Consider the following 24,573-nt stretch of genomic DNA (forward strand, 5'->3'; position numbering starts at 1 on the left):
TTAAAAACAAAAGAAAGAAAGAAAGAAACAAATTGCATAAAAAATTCAAATGTACTGTACAGTATTATGGATAAACAATGTTTCAATAACTGACTGAATATTAATTAATATGATTAAACAAACACATTGGGAATTGTCTATGTTCCCAAATTTGGAAAACAAGTACTTGTCTGCAGACTGGTCGATGTGCATATTAATGTGAATTCTACAAAAGAGACATTTAAATTAACTCTCAAATTTTAAAACTATTATCATTATGACACAAATATAAAATGATGCTAAAATAACTCAGAGACACCTTTAATTCCAGATCAACGGAACTGCCAGGAATCCAAGATGGATGTAGAACTTCTGAAATTTGTGGTGATATCACATGGTTGTTATATATGATCTAGTAAGATAATACCATAAAAATGCTGGTCTGTCTTTTGGCACTTATAAGCATCCTTAATGTGAAAAATAGTGCAAGCTATTCAAACAGAATAATGGGATGTTGTTGGGTAATTTAAAATCAGTAAAGATACTAATTTTTAAATCTGGAAAACTAGGCATAATAAAAAACATGGTATCAAGATGGAAGAAAATCAAATTAATAACATATGACAAAGAGGTATTTCTTGATTAAAGTTAATAGAATGTAAAGAGATTACTAAGGAAGATCCCAGACTATAGCCTTGAGTATTGATTCAAAAACAGAACAAAGAAAATTAAATTCTTACAACTGAACCAATAAAGAGCATTCCTAATAGTTTGAGCATAATTTTAAATCAAGATTTTTATTTATGCACAAGTGGCATAGGGGAAAAGCTAGTGTATACAAACATTCCTGGGCAAGGTCTAGGTAGTATGGCAGGGGTCAGACCAAATCTAGGGATACATATGGAAGCCAATTCAAAATGAGAGGGCAAAGGGAAAAAAAAAAGGACAACGGGGTACTAACCCACCAAAGGGGAGGGTATTGTTTATCTCCACAGGGAAAGAGGGGCCAGACTTCAGCCCGGTGCTCCATGACACGAATGAAACATACTAGCATGAAGAAGGGAACCAATAGAGAGGTTTGAGGGGTGGGCCACAATCCCAACTACCTGGACAGTCTCCCCCCCCCCCCGCCAAGAAGAATGTACTTCAGAGGACCACACTGAAACTACAGCTCAGGGAAAGGGACATGTCTCATCAGAGCACACAGGTGCAAAGGAAGGAGGTGCAAGGGAGAGCAGGGCACATGCTGGGCCACCAAGTCCTGAGGACGATATTCCAGCTCAGAGCAGCCAATGCATAGAGAGGTCCATAGGGCTGGCCCCACTACGCGGCACAACATCCTTCACTGACCCATAGCATGATGGGGAACAACACTGGAGACACTGGGAATTGTGTCCAATCTGACCCCACCACACCGAGGCAAAACACTAAAGGTGTGTGACAGAACAACAAGGGGAGCAGAACATTGAGTCCCAAGGGAATATAAAAAATAGACTTTGGGGCCAGGAGTGGCACCTCATCACACTCCACCAGAAAACACTCCTAAAGGTCAACAAACAGACCTTGAACTATTTACAGCAGTGGTTCTCAACCTTCCTAATGCCACGACCCTCTAATACAGTTTCTCATGTTGTGGTGACCCCCCCCCCCAAGCCATAGAATTATTTTTGTTGCTACTTCATAACTATAGTTTTGCTAGTGTTGTGAATTGGGCGACTCCTGTGGCAGTGTCGTTCGATCCCCCCCACCCCCCCCAAGGAGTCACGACCCACAAGTTGAGAACTGCTGATTTACAGGCTTTTCTTTTTGTTATTTCGTTTCTTTTGTTGCTTTGCTTTGTACTGTCTTATTTTTTGTGCATATTATTATCTATGTAGGTCTATCTAGATAAGGTAGGTAGGACAAAGAATCTGGAGGAAAAAACAATGGAACTGGCAGTTCCGGGGGTATCTGGGAGAGGGGGATTTGGGGGAAAGGAAATATGTGTTAACAAATGCAGGGGCAAAGGAACCAAAATCAATGCCAAGGAGGGAATGGGAGACCAGGTAGGCCTTGACAAAGAGCAAAGTAACTAAGAGGAATTACTGAAACCCAAATGAAGTCTGAGAATGAGAGTGGGACATGAGGAAAGGAATAGAAAATAGAGCAAATAACTAGGAGGCAAAGGGCATTTAGAGATATCTAAATACAGACATGTATACATGTAAATATGTTTATATATGATGATGTGCATATATTTATAGTTTTAGTATTAAATTAGCAGATGGACATTGGGCTTCTACTCAATGCCAGAACATTTTGTTCTGTTAAACTGGCATTCCATGATGCTCACCTTCCTGACAAGATCACTGAAGACAAAGCGGTATATAAGCAAATGTGGTAAAGAAAGCTTAAGATGACCGGGTATCAGAAGATATAACGTCTGGCATCTCAAAGGCTTGAAGATAAACAAGCTGCCATCTAGCTCAGAAGCAATAAAGCCCACATGGAAGAAGCACAACAACCTGTGTGATCACAAGTTGTCAATGGAATCAGGCATCAGAAATCAAAGGGGGAAAATCATATCATTGTGAATGAGGGGGAGTTCGGAGTGGAGACCCAAGATCCATCTGTAGGCAACTGGACATCCCCTTAAAGAGGGTTGTGAGAGGAAAGCAGCCAGTCAGTATGCAGTATACCACTGAAGAAACATACAACTTTCATCTAGCTCTTTATTGTTCCTCCCCCCTACTACCATGATCCCAATTATACCTTTGAAACCTGGCTAGACCAGAGGATGTACACTGGTACGGATAAGAACTGGAAACACAGGGAAACCCGTCAGGACAAATAATGAGAGTAGCGATACCATGAGGATAAGGGGAAGGTGGGATAGAAAGAGGGAACCAATCACAATCATATGGGTCTGGGTCTCCACTCCGAACTCCCCCTCATTCACAATGATATGATTTTTTCCCTTGGCATCAGCTGTTCATTTTCCCCTCCTTCCCTGTTCCCCCCTCCCTTATGAACACTTGATAATTTATAAATTAATATTACTTTGTTATATCTTACACAGTCCATCATCTCCCTTCACCCACTTTTCTGTTGTCCATCCCCCAGGGAGGAGGTTATATGTAGATCCTTGTGATCAGCTCCCACTTCCTACCCACTCCTCCCTCCCGGTATCACCACTCTCACCACTGATCCTGAGGGGTTCATCTGTCCTGGATTCCCTGTGTTTCCAGTTCCCATCTGCACCACTGTGCATACTGTGGTCTAACCAGGTTTTCAAGGTAGAATTGGTATCATAATAATGGGGTGGGGTGGGGGAGGAGGAAGTGTTTAAGAACTAGAAGAAAGTTGTGAGTTTAATTATTGCTACCCTGAAAAAAAAGTTTTTATTTTATTTGAATCCATAATCTGTGGCAAAAACTGTCAATAAATCCAAAAACATATTTTATTGGAGAAAATCTTCTGCAAAGGATCCACTTAAAGTGTTGAAATCAACACGGGGAGCTTGGCTCAAACCAGACCATGGTATATTCATTACAACATATCCAATATTTTTAAAGTGGACAATGAGTAAAGCTAAAAATTAATTTATTTTAATTGTTGTGTTATTTGTGCAGAATATTGACTACACCACAGACAGGAAGAAGAATAAACAAATCTATCTTGGATGGAGCACTAATGAAACATTTGGCTGCTAACTGCTCAGTCAGTAGTTTAAAACTTCCAGCCACTTCACTGGAGAAAAATAAGACTTTCTATTCCCACACATAGTTCCAGTGTAAGAAACCCATGGGGACAGCTCTACCCTCTCCTTTTAGGCTGTAATGACTTTCAGTCCTTTCTATCACAGTGAGTTTGTATTTTTGTCTCTTAGAAGAAGTTCAGGAAAAATGTCATTAAAATCAAAGATGTTGAGGTATTATTCCCTCATACATGGGACATATTACAGGAATGGAATAGTCCAGAGAAAAGAACATGGTTTTTTGTTTAAGTTTAACAAAAAATAGAACCATCTTCAATGGCTGTATTTTAACAATAGAGTGTAGTTTAACAATACAGGGGCTAATTATGTCAGGCATTGTGGATATACTGAAAGACAAGGCAGGATTTCCTTCTGTTGTGCAAAGGGTCATTAGGAATGAGGAGTGCGTCTACCAACCTAAGTATCACCATCCATAAAAAAATAATTCCCACATATTGACCAACTGGATACATTGCCATCAGATTCATTCTGTTAATGAAGCCCTTATACGATTACATTTCTAAACCGTGAAAGAGCTCAAGCTCCCATTTTCAGAAATCTATAGAAAATGTTTGACTGAATGAAGTGAATAAAGAAGACTGTAGGGCTGAAGAAATGCTGACACTAGACAAACAGATAATCCATGTCCTCTGGTAGAGCTTTATATCCAGACTCTACTCAGGAAGTTCTGTTGCCCATCCCAATGGACCAAGTCCCAAACTAGGAGGTTGACGCCTTACATAACCAGTACCAAGTCATAGAAGGAAAATCATCCCAGTAATCCAGTGGATTAAACCATATATCCATTTGATAGCAATAGCTATCACGAAGCTTTATGAAGCCCCGTCTTTGTTCCCCTACCCTGCCATGCTCTTACATTATAGACAACCCTCAGCTATTGGACATAGTGTTCCCCACAAGTCCTATCTAACCTTTATCTGGATAATGAAAATACCCTAGGCATCTTTAATACCATTTTGTAGCTCAAGCATCTTGAAGTCAAATTAATGCATTCTTTACATACAAGAAGCAGAAGCCTAGAAAGTTTGGAGTTGGTTGAATGAATTTGGTTCACACACCAGCCAAATGTTGATAGCTTTCCTGGTCGTGCATAAACGTGAAAGATAGTATTCCCAGGTTTTAGCTCCCTCAACTGGACGGTATTTCTCTCTGGCAAATCTGTGACCTGAAACTTAGCAGTAGATAATGTTGATTAGGGCATGTCAGTTTCTTGGCCTACACTTCTTACCCTAAGTGGTTCCTTGTGGCCTCAAAATAATGCTCCAATCTGAGTGTTTGCATTAAATACAGGACCCACTCTAAATTGAGGGTACTCTGTTTTCTTCAGCCTCCTTTGTTGGCATTCATGTCAGACAGGAGATATTTCTTCATCTCAGAGGATGAATTCATTCCATGTCTTCCCAAAATGAAAACAGTGAATCTGAAGTCCTATATAGACTTGGGAATTTAATGCTTATGTTGAGGATTGATCTATATTGTTAAAGGTTGACCTACAGCATTAAACCACACAGATGAATTTGATATCACCTTAGGTGATTTTTCAGGCACAGCATATTATTTCAGTCTAAGTCAATGAACTCACTGTGTCAATTGTTTTTGTGCCATTAAAACACCAGTATTGTACTTAAAAAGCAATTTAGAAAAGTATGATATGTGATCAATAGTTTTGTTGCTGTCGTTATTTATTGTGGACTGTTTCTAGTAAGAATTATTTCTCTTTTTAAAAACCATTTTATTGGGGGCTCATACAATTCTCAAAATCCATACATACATCCATTTGTCAAGCACATTTTTACATGTGTTGCCATCATAATTCTCAAAACATTTGCTTTCTACTTGAGCCCTTCACATCAGTTCTTCAGTTTTCCCCCTCCTTCCCACCTTCTCCCTCCCTAAAGAAATCTTGATAATTTATAAATTATAATTATTTTGTCATATCTTACACTATCTGATGTCTCCCTTCTCCCACTTTTCTGTTGTCCATCTCCCAGGGAGGAGGTTATATGTAGATCTTTATAATCCATTGCCCTTTTAGAATTATTTCTTAACATTTATGTTTAGTTTATCTTTATACTTCATTATCTGAATATAACACAAACAATCCCTTGCTTTCCAGAACTTGGAAAGATTTTTAAAGAAAATTCCCCCAATATTTTAATGATCGTTTAACTAAAGAATCAGAAATTATTTATATGTATTTTAAGTAGTAGTCACACACTTGTTCATGTTTCTTTCTTTCCCACTATCTCATCCAACTAATTCCTATACTTTTATTTGTTGATTCCAATGCAAATGTTTCTCTTACTGTGACATTCCAACAGATTCTGAGTTTTTCATCAAAGTTCATCCTGCTTCAAGCTCCTTGTATCCCATGGAAACTGTATAATATTGACAGTGTGTGAACAAATGTGTATGGTAGGTAGAGCACATTTAGAAGCCCATAGTAATAGAGTGTGGTACCACAGTAGAGGGTCACAACCAGTGAAAGTTGTTTTAGAGATGGAAAACAAGAGATAAAAGGAAATAAGCAGGACATACTAGAGGGGACTTGGCTAAAGCAGAGACAACCTTAACAAGAACTCAAGCCCAGAGGGAGGTGTATTTCCTAGTCTCTACAGCTCTTGTGTTTAAGGATGCCCAATGTTAAAGCTTTTGTGAAAGATAGCACATTACCAATAAGGAATGACAAGGTGTAGGTAGACAGACGATGCTAAGAGTAAAGGTGAATGAAGGAAGAAGCTTAAAAGTACATGAGATGAAGGAAGGTAATGGCTTATGCAGTCACTCTCCTCCTGGCTGTGGAGCAGAAATAACCTAGACTGTAGGCACAAGGTGGATAGCAGCACGGGGGAACCCCAGGGTGAGGTCTTGTGACTAGCTCTCAGAGGGTCTCTGCAAGCCTGGGGTTATGACCACTTTTAGACAGCAGATGGAGCAACAGCAATCTAATTGAGAGGAATTACTAATAGGTGGAAGGAGGACAAGCATGATGGTGGGGTAAGGAGGAAGATAAAAGGAAACAGAAGAAAGATCTAGGAAGCAAAGCTATGGATAGTGGTATAAGCATAGGTCTGTGCATATGTAAATACATTAATTCTGAAAAATAGAGGTCTTGACCTACATGCATATATTTATAAGGCAATACACTAAGATAGTAGATGGACTTTGGGACTCTGACCAAGCCCTCCCTCACTGCAAGAACACTTTGTTCTAACAACCTGACCTTCTTTGATGCTCACCATACCAGCATGATCACTGAAGACAAAATGGGTGCATAAGCAAATGTGGTGAAGAAGGAGAAAAGTGCCTGGCTATCAAAATATATACCACCTGAGGCCTTAAAGCCTTGAAGTTTAAAAATGGGTATCTAGTAGAGAAGCAACGGGCCCACATGGAAGAAGCACACCATCTTGTGTGATCATGAGGTGTCAAAGAGATAGGGTAATAGGCTTCATAAGACCCCAAACAAGCAAGCAAAAAAACCCCCAACATATTGTTGAGTATGAGGAGGGTTGTAGTAGAGACCCCACATCTATCTGTAAACAATGGGACATCCCCTTACAGAAAGGTCACACTGAAAGGATGAGTCAACCCGGGACCAGGATAGCACTGATGAAACACAAATATTATTAGGTTCCTTGGGGCTTCCTCATATCCCACTATCATGACTCCAATTCTGCCTTTCCCTGTGGGCTAGACTGGAGCATGTGCACAGGTACAGAAAAGAGATAAGAGTTCACAACATACCGAATCCAGGAACAGGAATGGGAATATTAATACCAGTCGGGGAAGCGAAAGGCAGGGAGGAGAGGGGAGGAAGGGGGAGCCAATCACAATGATAGACACATAATCACACACACACACACACCCGGGGGAGAAACACAGAAACCATGGGGGAAGAGAGATAGCAGTCAGTGCAAGATACAAAAATAACAATAATTTAATATTTATCAAGGGGTGACGGGTGTGGGAGAGGAAGAGAGGGGATAAAAGGAGCTGATACCAAGGTCTCAATGGAAAGTAAATGTTTAGAAATGAATGATGGAAATATATGTACAAATATTCTTGATACAATTGAAGTATAGATTGTTATGAATCCCCAATAAAATTATCTTTTAAAAAAGTACATGAGATGGATTAAGGAAAGACATGACTTTCATCCATTCTGTCATCTTGGGCTAGAGCATGGGTTTCAAGCTCTCTAAGTAATGTTAACAGATGACAAACAACACAAAGTGGGAGAGGGCTTATTGCCTTGGGGTCTAGGATATCCCATCCATAGTCTTGGTCTTCTAGGGAGACTGGATTAGCTAGTGTCAGGCCTGGAGCTTGCGAATCATGCTTAACCAGGAACTTGGAGGGAGGAAAACAAAATGAATGTGGTGGCAAGAGGCTGTGCTTCGATTAGTGAGGGCAGTATTAGTCTGAATGACTAGTTGGGCATCATTGGCACAGCCCTTTTGCAACCCCCAGGGTGTTTTTGGAGGCAGAGGGGTGTGAGGTTGCAGTTATAGGATAAAGGGTGAGGGTTTGGGCCCCTCTAAAACTGATCTGCAAGTCATGCTAATAGACAAAGCCACAATTTGTTTTAGACAATCTTGTGCCCAGTTATCATGCATTTCTGGAATCTAAGTGTCATCATTCCTCTAGGTCTTAAGGACAGCCTTCCAGCTCAGGGCTCTGAGACAGGTTGGTTTCAGAGAAGGTGAGCTTCCAGGTCCCTCCTTGCTCAGTATTCTTAATCTAAGCTCGACTAAGTATTAACTTCTTCTGGAAAGATTGTTAGGTTATGGGAAATTACAAAACAACTAAAAGGTGATAATAAATTCAATAGATCAATAGATGCATTATACTGGATAAATCTGCCTAACAAGGCCCCTGAAGAGTGTTGAAAAACAATGATGTTACTTTTAGGACTAGGTTCATCTTACCCAAACCATGGCATTGCCAATTACCTCATATGCATTTACAAGTTGGACATTGAATAAGAAAGAATTAAGAAGAACCAGTGTATTTGAATTGTAGTGCAGGGGCCTTCAAATGGACAAACAAATATGTCTTGGCAGAAGTAAGGTCAGGGTGATAGATAGAGATAAGGAGGTGAGAGTTCACATGAAATTCTTTGGACATGTAAGAAGTGATCAGTCCTTGGAGAAGGATATTTTGTTTGGTAAAGTAAAGGGGTAGTGAAAAATAGGAACCCCTCAACTGAAAGGATTGATACAGTAACTTAGGTAATAGGTTCATTCTAAATTGTGAGAATGCTGCAGGGCTTGGCAGTGTTTCATTCCTTTGTGCACAGGGTCCCTGTGAGATGGAATGGACTCAATCAGAACTATCAACAAGAAGAACCTCAGAAATTACTAATCAATACCCAAGCAATGCACAAAATACTAATTATTTAGCTATGTTTACAAAAGTTATTTCCATATTATCAAATGCCTGAAAGCTCAAGAGACATTCACTGGAATATAAGCTTATTAAAAATAAGGAATGGGTTTCTTTTGTTAAAAAATATAATAAAATAAAGGTGATGCAAAACCAAGGTGATGCAAAAATTACTGAGGAATTGCTGCTCCTCCTTATACCATTCTTCTGGAGGTTAGCTAAAGGACATTTTCTAAGATCCATACAGCATGTCATATGGCAGAGTATTTTCCAAATTGAGGATCTATTGTGAGGGCATCACACAATGACGTAGGTGTTAGTGACTATCTGTCTGGCAAGAGGAATGTAAATCATGTCGTCTTCCAAACTGAGCCAGCTGGAAGATCAGAGGGTCCAGCCAGTGCATGGGATCAATGGTAGTTGAATGCATTTTAGGTTGCTTACAAGGGCTATAATCAATTGAATCAAAATAAAATTCCAGGAGAAATTTCTATCATAATCAGACCATAGATTAAAGCTTAATACAGAGTACTGAGCTGGTATGAATAAACACCACTTAACTGTTTGTTAGTTTAAGTTCAAGTTATTGAGTGTAAATATAACAATGGTTGTGAGAGAACACTTACCAATACTTCAATACTTTCTCTTTTTTAAAAAAAATCATTTTATTGAGGGCTCATACAACTCTTAACACAATCCATAACATACATCCATTGTGTCAAGCACATTAGTACATCCATTGCCATCATCATTCTCAAAACATTTTCTTTCTGGTTGATCCCTTGGTTATCAATACTTTGTATCAAACCAGTAAATACCCTTGACACCAATGTCAGATAATGACACTACAAGAAAACTGTAGCGCAATACTGATAATCGATCTACATGAAAAATTCTTTTAAATATTTGGAACAGATTCAGACAACATATTACAAGGATTATATACCATGATTCATTGAAATTTGTCCCAGAGCATATTTTACATAAGAAAATAAGCACTATAGTGAACCATTGACAGAAAAGAGGGTCAATTGTCTAAGTAGGCACAGAAAACAAAGTAGGAACATTTAAAAAGTCAAAGGTATTGGGCCTCTACTCAAGTCTTTCCTCAATGCAAGAATACTTTGTTTTAATAATCTGTTATTCTGTGATTCTCATCTTCCCAACAGGATTGCTTAAGGCAAAAGGGGTGTATAAGCAAATATAGTGAAGAAAGCTGATAGTGCCTGGCTATTATAAGATATAGCATCTGGTCTCTTAAAGGCTTGAAGTTACACAGTCGGTCATCTATCTGAGAAGCAACAACGCCCACATGGAAGAAGCACACCAGCCTGTGTGATCACGAGGTGTCTATGGGATCAGGTATGAGGAATTAGAAGACCCCAAACAATCATACAGATGGGAACAAAGGGTGTTTGATTGGAGACCCAAAGCACGTCTTTAGACATTGGACATCCCCTCACAGAGGGGTCACAAGGAAAGAATGAGCCAACCAGTGTACAATAAAGCACCAACAGAACACATACCATTCGTATAGTTCTTTAAAGCTTGCTTCACCCTACTATCATGACCCCAGTTCTACTTTTCAAATTTGGCTAGACCAGAGCATGTACACTGGTACAGATACGATCCCTCAACATAACATATGGAATCCAGGAGAGATAAACCCCTCATAACAATAATGGGAGTAATGATACCATGAAGGTAGGGGAAAGGTGGGGCCACAAGGGGGAGAAAGGGGAACAGATTGTAAAGATCATCACATAACACTCCCCCAGGGTAATGAACAACAGGAAGTGGGTGAAGGAAAATAGCAGATTGTGTAAGATATGAAAACAATAATTTAAAATTGATCAAGGGGTCACAATGATGGGAAGGTGGTGGAGGGAGGGAAACAAAGATGAGCTGATACCAAGGGCTCAAGTAGAAAAAATAAAATATTTTGAAAATGAAAATGATGATGGCAATGTATGTACAAATGTGCTAGATAAAATTGATGTGTGGATTATTAAAACAGCTATAAAAGCCCCCAATAAAATAATTTAATTTAAAAAATCAAAGGCTTTTAAAGTTTGGGGGGAAAAACTACAACTGTAACATGAAGCAGGTATAGTTCAATATGCTAATATATTCAGTTAAAAAAGCACCAGCAAATATCATTCTTAGAGGAAAGAGAAAATACCCCACCCCACTTAAGAAATAGGACAGACAGTTTCATTTTCAATACTGTATTAAAAATTCTATAGTATTTTCTAGATAGACCAATCATAAATGGAATCCTTTTTAAAGGAAGAAAAGAGGCTTCCAAAGAGAAGAAATACTAATTCCTCTAATCATCACAATTTAATGATATTTTACATAACAGATTTCAAATATACCATAAATATTACAGGTAATAAATAGTTTAAAAGTTGTAGGCTACATTTCAACACACAAAAATAATTTTTGCCACTGAACTCTCTAACCATTAACTACAAATCTCCAAATCTGAAACCATTAACCCTTACACCTTAATATGCTAAGCGTGCTTACAACACACTAATAACCTCCTAATGCACTGACCCCCTAAGTACATGAAAAAGCCCCTTACCACCCAGAACTCTTAACACCCTGAGCATCCCCTGACACCCACAAGAAACTTGACATGCTTAACAAATCCTACCACAATACACTCTTAACCTAGGCTAATGCATTTATCCCAATGTTTAAAACCAGGTCAAAGGTTGAATATATTTTACAACCTGAAACCTAACTTCATGACCATAAACCTCAAATTCAGAAATCCAACCCAGAAAACAAGAATCCTTAAACCATAAATCTACATCTTCATACCTTAACACATAAGCCCCTAATAAACTCCAAACACAATCTGTTAGCCCCTACTGAACTCCAAACATAACCTTCAAAACATAAAACCCTTTAACATGTCCACTAACATCTGACTCATGACACTTGATTCCTATTTCTATTTCTTGGCAATTGTTCTTGAACCTGGAACACTGATTCATCCCAGGATTTAGATGCTAATCTTTAAGTACAGACTCTCATTCAAGCACACTACAAGCCTAAACAGAACCCCAAACCTAATCCATCAAAAAACTAATGTTGCTAATTATGTGTATGGAGCTGTCTTCTCTCTCAGATTTTACACAAACAAGAACTTGGGTAGGTTGGCAGGCAAACTAAGAATCACAAACACATTTTCAGTTAATTTTAAGTAATTTGCATCTGGTTCAAGGAACTTAGGAAAACAAAGAAGTGTTATATAAAGTTTAAATATGACAAATAGCATCATGGTCAAGGGCTATCACAGGTCCCTTGCTGATCTCTGATCTACTGTGTGCTGGCCTCAAGGAGTCTTTTCTGCTGTTAGACATATGCAGGGATGGTACCCAGTAAGCCAGATGCCTGAGGGTTGAATAGTATTTACACACGAATTTGTAGATCACTATTTATCCTGGTTTATCCCTGGAGGATAGAGTGAAACCCATGTTAAATAAAACAAAATACTTACTGGTTATTCTTTCATTTACCCCCTTGCTCTCCTCATTCCCAGGGGACACTCACATCACCAGAGATGGAGGAGGTAGCAAATTAAAGGTGCTTACCTTGGAATCTGTGACTCCACTTTTGAAAATTGATCTTGGCCTTTCTCTCAGACCTAGGAAAAAAGACTCAGAGGAAGAATTTGCACGCCCCCTTAAATAGAGAGACCTGGCAACCCTAAAATATTTGGGTCCATGTCTCTTGGAGATTCCTGTGAGTTAACGTCTTAAGCTCACAAGACATACTTCAAGCAGGACCTCTATTTTCACCCCAAGCGGGAAAGGTGTCAATTCCAGGGACACCTGTGTGTCCAGTACCAGGAACTGTCACTCACAGCACACTGGGGATCTCCTCTCATGAAGACACAAGTCCTCGAAGAGGTCTCAGGAGAACAACAGCGGACCAAGCTCTCTCTGATGCTGGCCTGGAAATTAATACCTTTGAGTTCAACCCCAGGGACTTCCACAGGCAAACCAGAATATTCCTTCCTGAGCCTGTCTTACATGTCTACCGGCTGAGAGTACCTGTCTTAAGATAGGGCCCCCTCCCCAGGTTCCAGGGTCTCTTACCTTTAGGACACACAAAACATCCAAGCACGGATGATCCGCTGTCTTTCCACACAGCATACCCTGATCTGAGATCCAGATCCACCCCAATCTCAGCACCTTGAATTATCTGCCTCACCTGGGTCCTGCGAGTGACCTGGGGAATAAAGCAGGGAAGGTAGAGACAAGTTAAATCACAATCACCTGTAATTACTTCAGCATGATTAGTAAATCAACAGCTGAAGGCAGATTAGACCCTAGGTAGATTGGTTTACATTGCTGTAGTGAGGCATTCTTAGCTAATGCTTGGGAGCCCCGAGAACATCTTTGTTCACACACTCACACACACACACACACACACACACACACACACACACGCAAGCATTCATTTAAATGGTAGCAGGCAATAACATCCTAAAGAGAATGGGGAGCCTAAAGGAAAATAAGAGACAATGGATAATATTTAACATCAAATCAGAGCACAACTAAATCCCACAGCCTACCACTGTGTTCTCTATATTTGCTCCATTAGAAAATGTAATATTTGCTGACCCTTTTTCTGTTAATCTCTATTATCAGATTAGGTGTGTTCATTAGTAAATTACCTCTTTGGCAAACTTCATTCTTCAGTGATCAACCTTGATTATCCTTTATGTTTTAAATATGTTTTCTCACACTTCAGATTTGAACTGCTTAAAACTTCACATTTTTTATTTATGAGTACTCAGAGGGCATTATACCATTGTGGCAGAACATAATAACTAATGAAAACTAATTGACAGTCTTGGGTCTTAGGAACTTGAAGGTAAGCAAGTGGGCATCTAGCTCAGAAGCAACAAAGCCTAAATGGAAGAAGCACACCAGCTTTTGTGATCACAAGGTGCCAAAACAATCAGTTATCAGGCATCAGAGAACAAAAAATCATATCATTGCATTCTCCTCTCCCCGATAGGGTCGCTTAAGACAATTGGATGCATAAGCAAATGTGGTGAAGAAAGCTGATGATACCCAGCTATCGAAAGATATAGCATCTGGTGTCTTAAAGGCTTGAAGGTAAACAAGCAGCCACCTATTTCAGAAACAACAAAGCCCACATGGAAGAAACACACCAGCTTGTGTGATCACGAGTTGTCAAAGGGATGAGATATTAGGTATCAAAGAACAAAACACTGTGTAATTGTGAATGAGGGGGGTGAGGAGTGGGGACCTTAAGCCCATATGTAGGCAACTTGGCATCCACTTATGGAAGGGTCTCAGGGAGGAGATGAGCCAATGAGGGTGCAGTGTAGCAACCATGAAACACAACTTTCCTGTCTAGTTCCTAAATGCTTCTCCCCCCACCCCCCTCCCCCACTCCCCCACTCTCATGATCCCAAGTCTACCTTACAAATCTGGCTAGACCAGAGGATGTACTTTGGTACAGATAGGAACTAGAAACACAGGGAATCCAGGATGCATGATCCCCTCAGGACCAGTGGTGAGCATGGCAATACTGGGAAGGTGGCGTGGAAAGGGAGAACAGATTACAGGGATCTACATATAACTTCCTCCCTGGGGGATGGACAACAAAAAAAAAGTGGGTGAAGGGAGACGTCAAACAGTATAAGATATGACAAAAATTTATAAATTATCAAGGGTTCTTGACTGAGAGGGAGAGTGGGTAGGGAAGGGGAAAAAATGAGGAGCTGATGCCAGGGGCTTAAGTGGAGAGCAAATGTTTTGAGGATGAGGGCAAGGAATGTAAAAATGCGCTTTATACAATGGATATATGTATGGATTGTGATAAGAGTTGTATTAGCCCCTAATAAAATGATTAACAAATAAAAAGAAAACCAATTGACTAATTATAAATTTGTATTTGCTTAATTATATCTTTTTAGTCTGTTTCTCATTTGAGGATATTTTAATGCAGTGAATTCACAACGGATGGTGAGTTATCTTGTATTCACAGTTATTGGCAAAAAAAAACACCTGGTTGACAGTGTCTAGAGGCAATCTGATATATTTTGCTAGGAAAAATGAGTATATTTAACTATAACGTATAAAATAAATAAGTAATGTGTAAATATTGTGGGGTTTTCCCCTAAAAATCCAGCGAATTGCACTTTTTCAATAAAACACACATTTTCATCTGTACAGTTTCCACAGCAAAACAAGATTTTCCAAATTAGAGATAAAATATTTTAGTTGTATCAATAGTATTGACATGTTCAAAGAAAGTTTTGGGTCGATGCATACCAATGCTCAGTTTAAAAATTTTTAAGATTGATTCGTGGATAATATTTTCTCAAGTTAACATTTGCTGGAATTAAGAAAATCTGTGGGAGACTCAAAGCCCATCGGTAGGCAACTGGGAACTCCCTTGATGATGGATTTTGGGGACGAGATGTGCCAGTCAGGGTGCAGGGTAGCAATGATGAAACATATAACTTTCCTCTAGTTCTTAAATGCTTCCTCCCCCCACTATCATGATTCCAATTCTACCTTAAAATTCTGGCTAGACCAGAGGATATGCATTGGTACAGATAGCAACTGGAAACACAGGTAATCCAGGACAGATGACTCCTTCAGGACCAGTGGTGAGAATGGCAATGCCTGGAGTGCGGAGGAAATGTGGGGTAGAAAGGGGAACAGATTACAAGAATCTACATAAAGCCTCCTCATTGGGGGATTGACAGCAGAAAAGAGGGTAGGTGGAGACGTCAGACAGTGTAACATGTGACATAATTATAATTTATGAATTATGAAGGTTTTATGAGGGAGGGGGGAGTAGGGAAGGAGGGGGAAAATGAGCAGCTGATATTAAGGGTTCAAGTATAAGGCAAATGTTTTGAGAATGATGGCAACAAATGTACATATATGCTTGGCATAATGGATGTATGTATGGATTGTCATAAGGATTCTATGAGCTCCCAATAAAATGATTTTTTTAAAAAGGAAAAGAAAATCTATGGGTAACTTTTCATCCTCACTTTAGTTGGCTATAAAATATGAGTATATTTTTGCATGTACAAAGAATAAAATATTACAATGAGTAAAATAATGTTCAACTGAGGAACGCCCTTCTAGCATCCCTGTCAACAAGTTTAACCAGGTTAAACCACCACAATGACTTTCTACAATGATTCATTATCAAGTTTATGAAATTGAATGTCTCATTTATGAAAACATATTTGCATATGTTCAATTTTAGATACTGTACCTGATCTCTTCACATAGTAGCAAACAATCATAATTCCATTGGTCTACACTCTTGATGTTGTTAGTTTATTGTGCCAACTTGGCCAATAAACACGTCAGATTAATTGAAGGGCAGAGAGATAAATGGCTCAGCGAGCCTCACCTTTCTTGTCTCTTGCTCTTTGATCATCAGATCAGTGTGTGGCTGCCTTGCTTGATCTGTGCATCAATTTCCAAGCTACACTACCAGTTGGACAACTAAGCCGTGGACTGTGTCGCTGTAATTTGAGGTTCCTTCAAGACCTGCTTTGCCACACTATTAGAATATACATTTCTTGAGCTGGGAACTGTCGGACACTGTCATCTGGCTGACTGTTGGTGACCTACCTGCCTTGCTGTTTGCTTCCTGTGACTGGATAGCCTGAATTGCTCTACAGAGGACCACCTGGTGGTCCTCAAGATTTGAAGGATCCCCAGTGTCTCAAAGACTGTCTCATGGGAGTGAGCTGCACTGAGCCATTTGTGCTGCTTTATAGATTGTTTATTTCTTATGTTACCTTTCTCTCTCTAGCATTATATTAATCAATGATAATATAATTAGCATTCTATAATTTATATATTAATTACATAATATATAATTGATAATGCTAATAATTATATAAACTATAATAATCTATAGTTATTAGCATTATGGTTTTGTTTCTCTAGAGAATACTATATAACATAATTGATAATGCATGTTCATATGCTCAATAAATTTGTAAAATATATATATATATATGCTCACCTCAGCCCCATGATGCAAAGACCAAGGTTTATTAAGTGCATCCACTTCATTGGGGGAAATGTGGTAAGAGAAAAAGTGCAGAGAAGATCATGGAGGCGGGAGGATCACTCAGCTAAGACGCAAATCTTACCCTGAGAGAAGGAACAAAAAATGAGGTAAGAAAAACTTCCTTAAATGTCAGTGTAACCCAGCAGATGTCCAATAATTTGATCAGCTTACCTCAATACAAAATCACTCTAGAGAACCACCTTCTTTATCACAGACAAACGTTTATGCTTTGCTATTCTTCTTCTTGACTTGGGCTCACCCTTAGAACTGTCAGGGCTACAAACCAGGCAGTAGAATTCAGAAGCGATGTTTCTGCCTTGTCTCCTTATGCTCGTTGTGTTCGAAAGGAATTACCTTCTTAGATTTGATTCTGCTGTTATATGTTTATATATGAAAACGTGTATGTATTTTCTAATAAGATACATTGACATGTAGGATGTCCTTTCTTTAGGATGAGATTGTAAGAAATCTTTCCTCTTAATGACATTCTCATAGGTAATAATTTCAAATTTTGTTTCCAAATAGCATCCTGCTCTTCTTTGCTTAGGACTTTCATTACATTTCCTGAAAATCATCTCACTCTTCTCTCTTTAGTTCTTTTTAAAGATAAATATTCAGTTCGTTTTTGGAGTTAGTTATCTCAGCCCATTAGATTCCCATTTGACGTTTTCCTCAAAGATATTTCAGGGACATTAATTGTATATATTCCTACCCTGTTATTATTATTTCATGCTACTCTCCACAGAAGTCAAAGACATTGACTTCCTCTATACATTCTTCTCTCCCATACTGATCGAACTCCTATGCCCTTATCATCTCATCTACTGATAGCAGAGGGAGTAGTTTAATCATATCAGCTACTATGAGGAAGGCAGTTGAAGCTGATTACTTGCTTAAAGACTTATAATCTAGAGACCATAAGGATTTCTACTCTGTCTTTCAGGGACACTATGAGCCAGAATTAACATAACAAGAGTGGGCAATTGAGTTTGTTGATTTGATTCTTATTTTATTTGCTGTTTTCTTTATTTTTTCCCCTGTATGTCAACACAACTCTGATGGAATCTAGGGGAAACTTGAGTAAGCCTTGGTGATCTCCCCTTCAGGATCTGCACTCAGTTTCAGTAACAACTGTGTGTCCTATGTATGTAGTTTCCAGGGTAGGGCTTTCAGTGGGTTGCACAATTTAACCTGATGGTGGCAGAGAGAACTATGTTCCACGAAGAGTTGATTGCCCATCTCTAGAAACAGGATGAACTGAAAGTGAGGGGGTGTCAGTGTGAGTCCAGGCACACTCAGGATCCAATGAGCACAGGCACCAGCATCTGAAGTCAGTGCAGGTTGATTGTCAGGGTGAGTTTCCTGTTGTGGTTTTGAGATTCATTTCCATCTCTAACTTTTCCAGGGGAATCTCTCTCTATAATTATTCTGCATCCACCCCTGCTATCTATGAATTCAAAAGTTGTATTGAACAAGTAAATAGCCTCACTCGCAGGAAAACCAGTCCATTAACCGCATGAAAACTCAGCTTTTCTGGCATTACAGAGTGAGAGTTCTGATGAATTTCAGCGAAAACTCTGTAGAATTCTCTCTCAGACTTGAGTCAGAGAGCATGCAAGGGGCCATAAATTTAAGTGTTTGAACACCAACTTGTCAAACCAACAGAGATGCCTTCAGGAAAGACCTGTGCTTTGATTTGATTCTGAAACAACAGACTCATGGCAAAGACTGCAGTGCAATCCTCTAATTCCGAAACGCTGAGTTTTGAGTTAAAGACTAGTGAGTGGTCAGTATGTATGGTCAGTAACATATGAAAGTATAATTTGGTTCACAACCGCTGTGCTCCTTCATGCAGAAGTGGGTCAAACCCAACAATGATCTGAAGATTTATTTGTCCTTTTCTATTTTCTTTTTTTCCTTCTTTTTTTTTCAACTTGGACAACTATTGATTCATGATTTATCATTTATATCTCCAATGGAGCATGTCCACATTATCAATCACTCTGTTAAAGAGCATGTGTTAGTTATTATCCTGCAAGATGCAGGGACCAATCAGGGAAAAATCTGTGCTGATTTTCCTGGGAAACACCTGTGTGAGAAAAAATCAAGAAGAGGCCAGGAGAGAGAAAAGGAATTCAGTCTATGAAAGGAGGACAAATGGGTTTCAAAATATTCACAGAGAAATGGAATTAAACAATAATGGATTGTTTCCAGTAACTTTGGAAGACTACTTGTGTGGTCTTGAGGGAAGAAGAGAGAGGGGGTATGCTTGGCAGAAATTGTATTAACTATTGTGCAGTTCAAGGAAAGTTCAGTATGGCCATTGGATGTTCTAATTGAAAAATCCACCTTTGAAAATTATATACAATCTCTTGTGCTGCTGGACTTTCTGTGGGGGCTCCCCTCTGGGCTTGAAACATCTGCATAATATTGGCAATGGATTTCATGACCCTTTGTGACCACTGTAGTTTTCCAAAATGAAGGAGGCATCATCAGGCCTGACGGATTCTTGATAGATGTTTTTGAAGATAACCTGGTCTTATTTTTTCCTCTTAGAATACACATAGATGGTTGGATTATATTTCTTCTATTGGTTATATTGACTTGGGTATTTCTCACCCTAGAGAGATTTCTCACCCCACAGAGATAATTTCCAATCCTTTTTAAGACCAATGCTTCTATCCTCTTCTCCTGGGAATTTTATTACCTGCACTGGAGACATTAAAGCTCTGTGTCATTTAACATCTTATATTTATTGTACATTTTATCATGAATGTTGGGTTTTTACTAAGAACATATCACAAGTAATTTTATTTTTGTACAATCTTCAATCTAGATGGACTATTCTGTGTTTTCTACAGAAAGTGAACATATTTCTCTTTACAAACAGTTTCATAATTAGCACTGTGATAGACACACCACTCTATCTGTTGAAATCTATTACATGGCTCATTTTGCTTTAGCATCAATATAAATGTAAGACAAGTGTATCAGTGCACAACGATGAAAATAATGAAGTCATTTTTAGGAAAGTTACCAAAAGCATGCTCCTTTATTCCTGCTTACAGCTCAGAAATGAGGTTAAAGCTTCTCAGCCCAGGTTAGGAGTGTGATGGGATTGAGATGGGAAAACACTCACTTACAGTCAATCCAAAAAATTTTAAACGTTCATTAAATATTTTTAAGTTGAGTTTCTCCCTATATTTTTAGGTTATGACATAGCATTCCGTTTGACTCAATGTTCAAGTTGACAGATGCTATTTGAGAGGTGAGCCGTTAACATCCACCATCAGGTCCCTGTGCACATGAAAACTGACAAGCTGCATTCACAAAGATTACATTCTAGGGAACCATATGGGTTCAGTTCTAGTCTGTAGTAAAGAGTGACCTGGAGACAAAATGGTCAAAACATTCACAAAAATAACGTGTCACGGTATATATTAAAGTTAATGTCTCCTCCAATTTTGAAAGTACAGTTAACCATGCCATCGGCAGCTAACTAATAAGGAGAATTCTGAATTAATGCTAGCAGTGACTTAATTCACACTTTATGTGGAATAGACTAGGAAGCAAACATAAGCAATTCACAACTTAGGTCTAGAGAGACTGACTTAGATATGCCTGCAGGAATTGGGTCCAGGAGCAAGGAAACGTCTCATTATCAAGTATGATGTAGTCTGGATACTTCCTAAATAATTATTAACCTCATGTCATTTTTCTGGTACTCAGTATTCTGAATTCTAATCTTAGTCAGCTGTTTATTGACTAAGTCAACAAATTAAGGACAAATTTTCTCTTTATGATACTACTTAAGTATCATAAATAACTTTCACTTTGTTTTGAAAACTTGACAGATTTTACTCAAGCATCTTGCTTCAGGCATTACTTTCATTATGTTTTTGAAATTAATTAATTTCTATTTATGTTTGCTTTACTCACTGCTGCACCTGCTTTACTCTATTAGAATATGATCATCTCTTTAGTCTTCTCACTCTTTCTTTGCAGATTACAATGTGCTCTGCAGAGCATTTTATCCAATGGTCTCCTCTCATATGAAAAAGGACTCTGTTTTATTCGGCACTCCATTTCCACAACCATGTGTCCTGCTCACTTCAGATGGACAATCTACAGCAATTTGTTAAGGAATGTTGATTGGTTGTGTGACTGAAAAATCACTCTGTTCAGTTTTTCAATATAAAATGAATCACGAAAACTTTCAAAAATGCTAACGAATTAAATTTGAGATGTCACAATGTGCTGCACAGACTAAAAACTAACTGCACGGAAAGGTCATGATCAAATGAGATTGATGTATTCAGATAAATGAGAATTTAATCTTAATATTTACTATTTCTGCACGGTGGAAACATGTATTTCCCTTGTTCTCAGAGCTGAGTCTTATGAGGATTTATCCTAATCTGGCAAGAGTTAGAAAATATTAATGTTCACTATACATCTATTTTCTACTCCTCAGAGGAGCAGATTATTCCCTTTCTAAATTGTGATCCACAATTGTTATGCTGGGAATCTGGATGGTGATGAAGTGAGAGAATGGGAATGTTCTGTGTGATCATCTGATTGGGCCTTGCTCTGTTATAGGACCTTCGTAGTGGGGCTCTGACCTTAACTTCATGCCTTTTCCATACTTTATATCTTCCCTGGTCGGTGTTCCTTTCCTTCACGGCAGTATCCACATTCTTTGCCTTTAACTCTTTATCACTGTTGACTATGCCTCTCCCCCTACTTAGGTGTCATGGGTAAGATGTGGGTGTGTGATTGATAGGGGGAATATTTCACCCCCAGCTTTGCAAAATTAATAAAAATGACCTTCCTCTGGTGAGAAATCTTTCAAGTTGAGAATGGTCTTCCTCTCCAGTGCCAGAAACATGAGGACTTGTTTTAAATGTTCACTGGAGAACCTGGACGGGTTTTACAGTTAGAACATGGGCCCCACTAATAACCAGCCCCAGTGTTTTCTCACAGTCTCAGTAATCAGTACTCAACCTCTAGAAATGTATCACATTTAAATGTACATACATATTTTTATTTTTCATATATATATTATTGTGAAGATGGCATAAGAATAGAGTGTTTTATGCTGTTGTACATAGGGTAAATATGAGTTGAAACTGCTTCTGACTTGATGGCACCTAACAATAATATGCATTTTGTCTCCAATGTTCACATTTAAAATGACAGGAATTATCAATGCTACTTGATTGCAAGTTCTTGCAGAAGTTGGCAGATGTCTTCAATTTCTTCTTCTTTTTTTTACATTTTATTAGGGACTCATACAACTCTTATAACAATCCATACATATACACACATCAATTGTATAAAGCACATCCATACATTCCCTGCCCCAATCATTCTCAAAGCATTTGCTCTCCACTTAAGCCCTTTGCATCAGGTCCTCTTTTTTTCCCTCCCTCCTCACTCCCCCCTCCCTCATGTGACCTTGGTAATTTATACATCATTATTTTGTCATATCTTGCCCTATCCGGAGTCTCCCTTCCACCCCCTTCTCTGTTGTCCCTCCCCCAGGGAGGAGGTCACATGTGGATCCTTGTAATCAGTTCCCCCTTTCCAACCCACTCACCCTCCACTCTCCCAGCATCGCCCCTCACACCCTGGATTCCCTGTGCCTCCAGCCCTCGTATGTACCAGTGTGCAACCTCTGCCCTATCCAGCCCTGCAAGGTAGAATTCGGATGATGGTTATTGGGGGGAGGAAGCATCCAGGATCTGGGGGAAAGCTGTGTTCTTCATCGGTACTACCTAATTAACCCATCTCCTCTCCTAAACCCCTCTATGACGGGATCTCCATTGGCCGACACTTGGGCCTTGGGTCTCCACTCTGCACTTCCCCCTTCATTCAATATGATATATATATATATATATATATATATATATATATATATATATATATATATATATATATATACACACACACACACATACACACACACATATATTTTAAATACATGGTTTCAGTGGTTTCTGATCCAGGTAAGCAGATTACTGTTGTGCCTCTGTGAATGTCCCTCTCTCTAGATTTTGGGTGGCATTTTGATATGGCAATCCATGTCAGTTCTCTGAGGTGTGTACGCAGGGACTCCCAGCACCAGTGCATTCATGACTCACATTGCAGAATAAGGAGCTCATGCCTGACTCAGAGGAGGATGGGACTGGTCAAGAGGGACAGCGCAGGGGTCAACAGTGGAAATGGAGTTGCAGGGGTCCAGAGAGGACCCAACGTGGGTACACAGGCAGAGTTGTGGTAATCTCCATGTGCAGAGATGTTATAGGGGGACTAGTGCAATGGGTGCCTCATGGCCCAAAGTCAATAAAATCTGATGAACATTTTATCACCCCTTCTGCTTTGTTCCCAGGTTCTTCTAGCCGAAACCTGGAAATCAGTGCCCTGGACTTTAAGTAAAGAGCATCCAAAGGTTAATGGTGTCTCTTGAGCTCTTAGCCCTTGAATTGTTTTAGGACCATCAGACAAGGAAATATTTTTATAAAAATGTGTACTATAATCTTCAAATTTTGCCAATTTTGTAGCGATATAACCTGATAGTATGGGATTTTGCTCTAATTTTTCTTTCACAGTGCGGATATTATGGGTTTTTTTTGAACAATTTATTAGGTGGTCATACAACTCTTATCACAGTCCATACATATACATACATCAATTGTATAAAGCACATCTGTACATTCTTTGCCCTAATCAATTTCTATTTTTTTTATCCTCTTTTTTTTTTTTACATTTTACTGGGTACTCATACAACTCTTATCATAATCCATACATATACATACATCAATTATATAAAGCATATCCATACATTCCCTGCCCCAATCATTCTCAAAGCATTTGCTCTCCACTTGAGCCCTTTGCATCAGGTCCTCTTTTTATTTCCCTCTCTCCCCGCTCCCCCCTCCCTCATGTGACCTTGGTAATTTATACATCGTTATTTTGTCATATCTTGCCCTATCCGGAGTCTCCCTTCCCCCCCTTCCCTGCCGTCCCTCTCCCAGGGAGGAGGTCACATGTGGATCCTTGTAAACAGTTCCCACTTTCCAACCCACTCGCCCTCCACTCTCCCAGCATCGCCCCTCAAACCTTGGTACTGAAGGTATCATCCACCCTGGATTCCCTGTGCTCCGGCCCTCATAGGTACCCGTGTACAACCTCTGCCCTATCCAGCCCTGCGAGGTAGAATTCGGATGATGGTAGTTGGGGGGAGGAAGCATCCAGGATCTGGGGGAAAGCTGTGTTCTTCATCGGTACTACCTCGCACCCTAATTGACCCATCTCCTCTCCTGAACCCCTCTATGAGGGGA

This window comes from Tenrec ecaudatus, unplaced genomic scaffold (genome assembly GCF_050624435.1).
Source record: "Tenrec ecaudatus isolate mTenEca1 unplaced genomic scaffold, mTenEca1.hap1 Scaffold_602, whole genome shotgun sequence".
In the NCBI taxonomy this organism is placed as follows: Eukaryota; Metazoa; Chordata; class Mammalia; order Afrosoricida; family Tenrecidae; genus Tenrec; species Tenrec ecaudatus.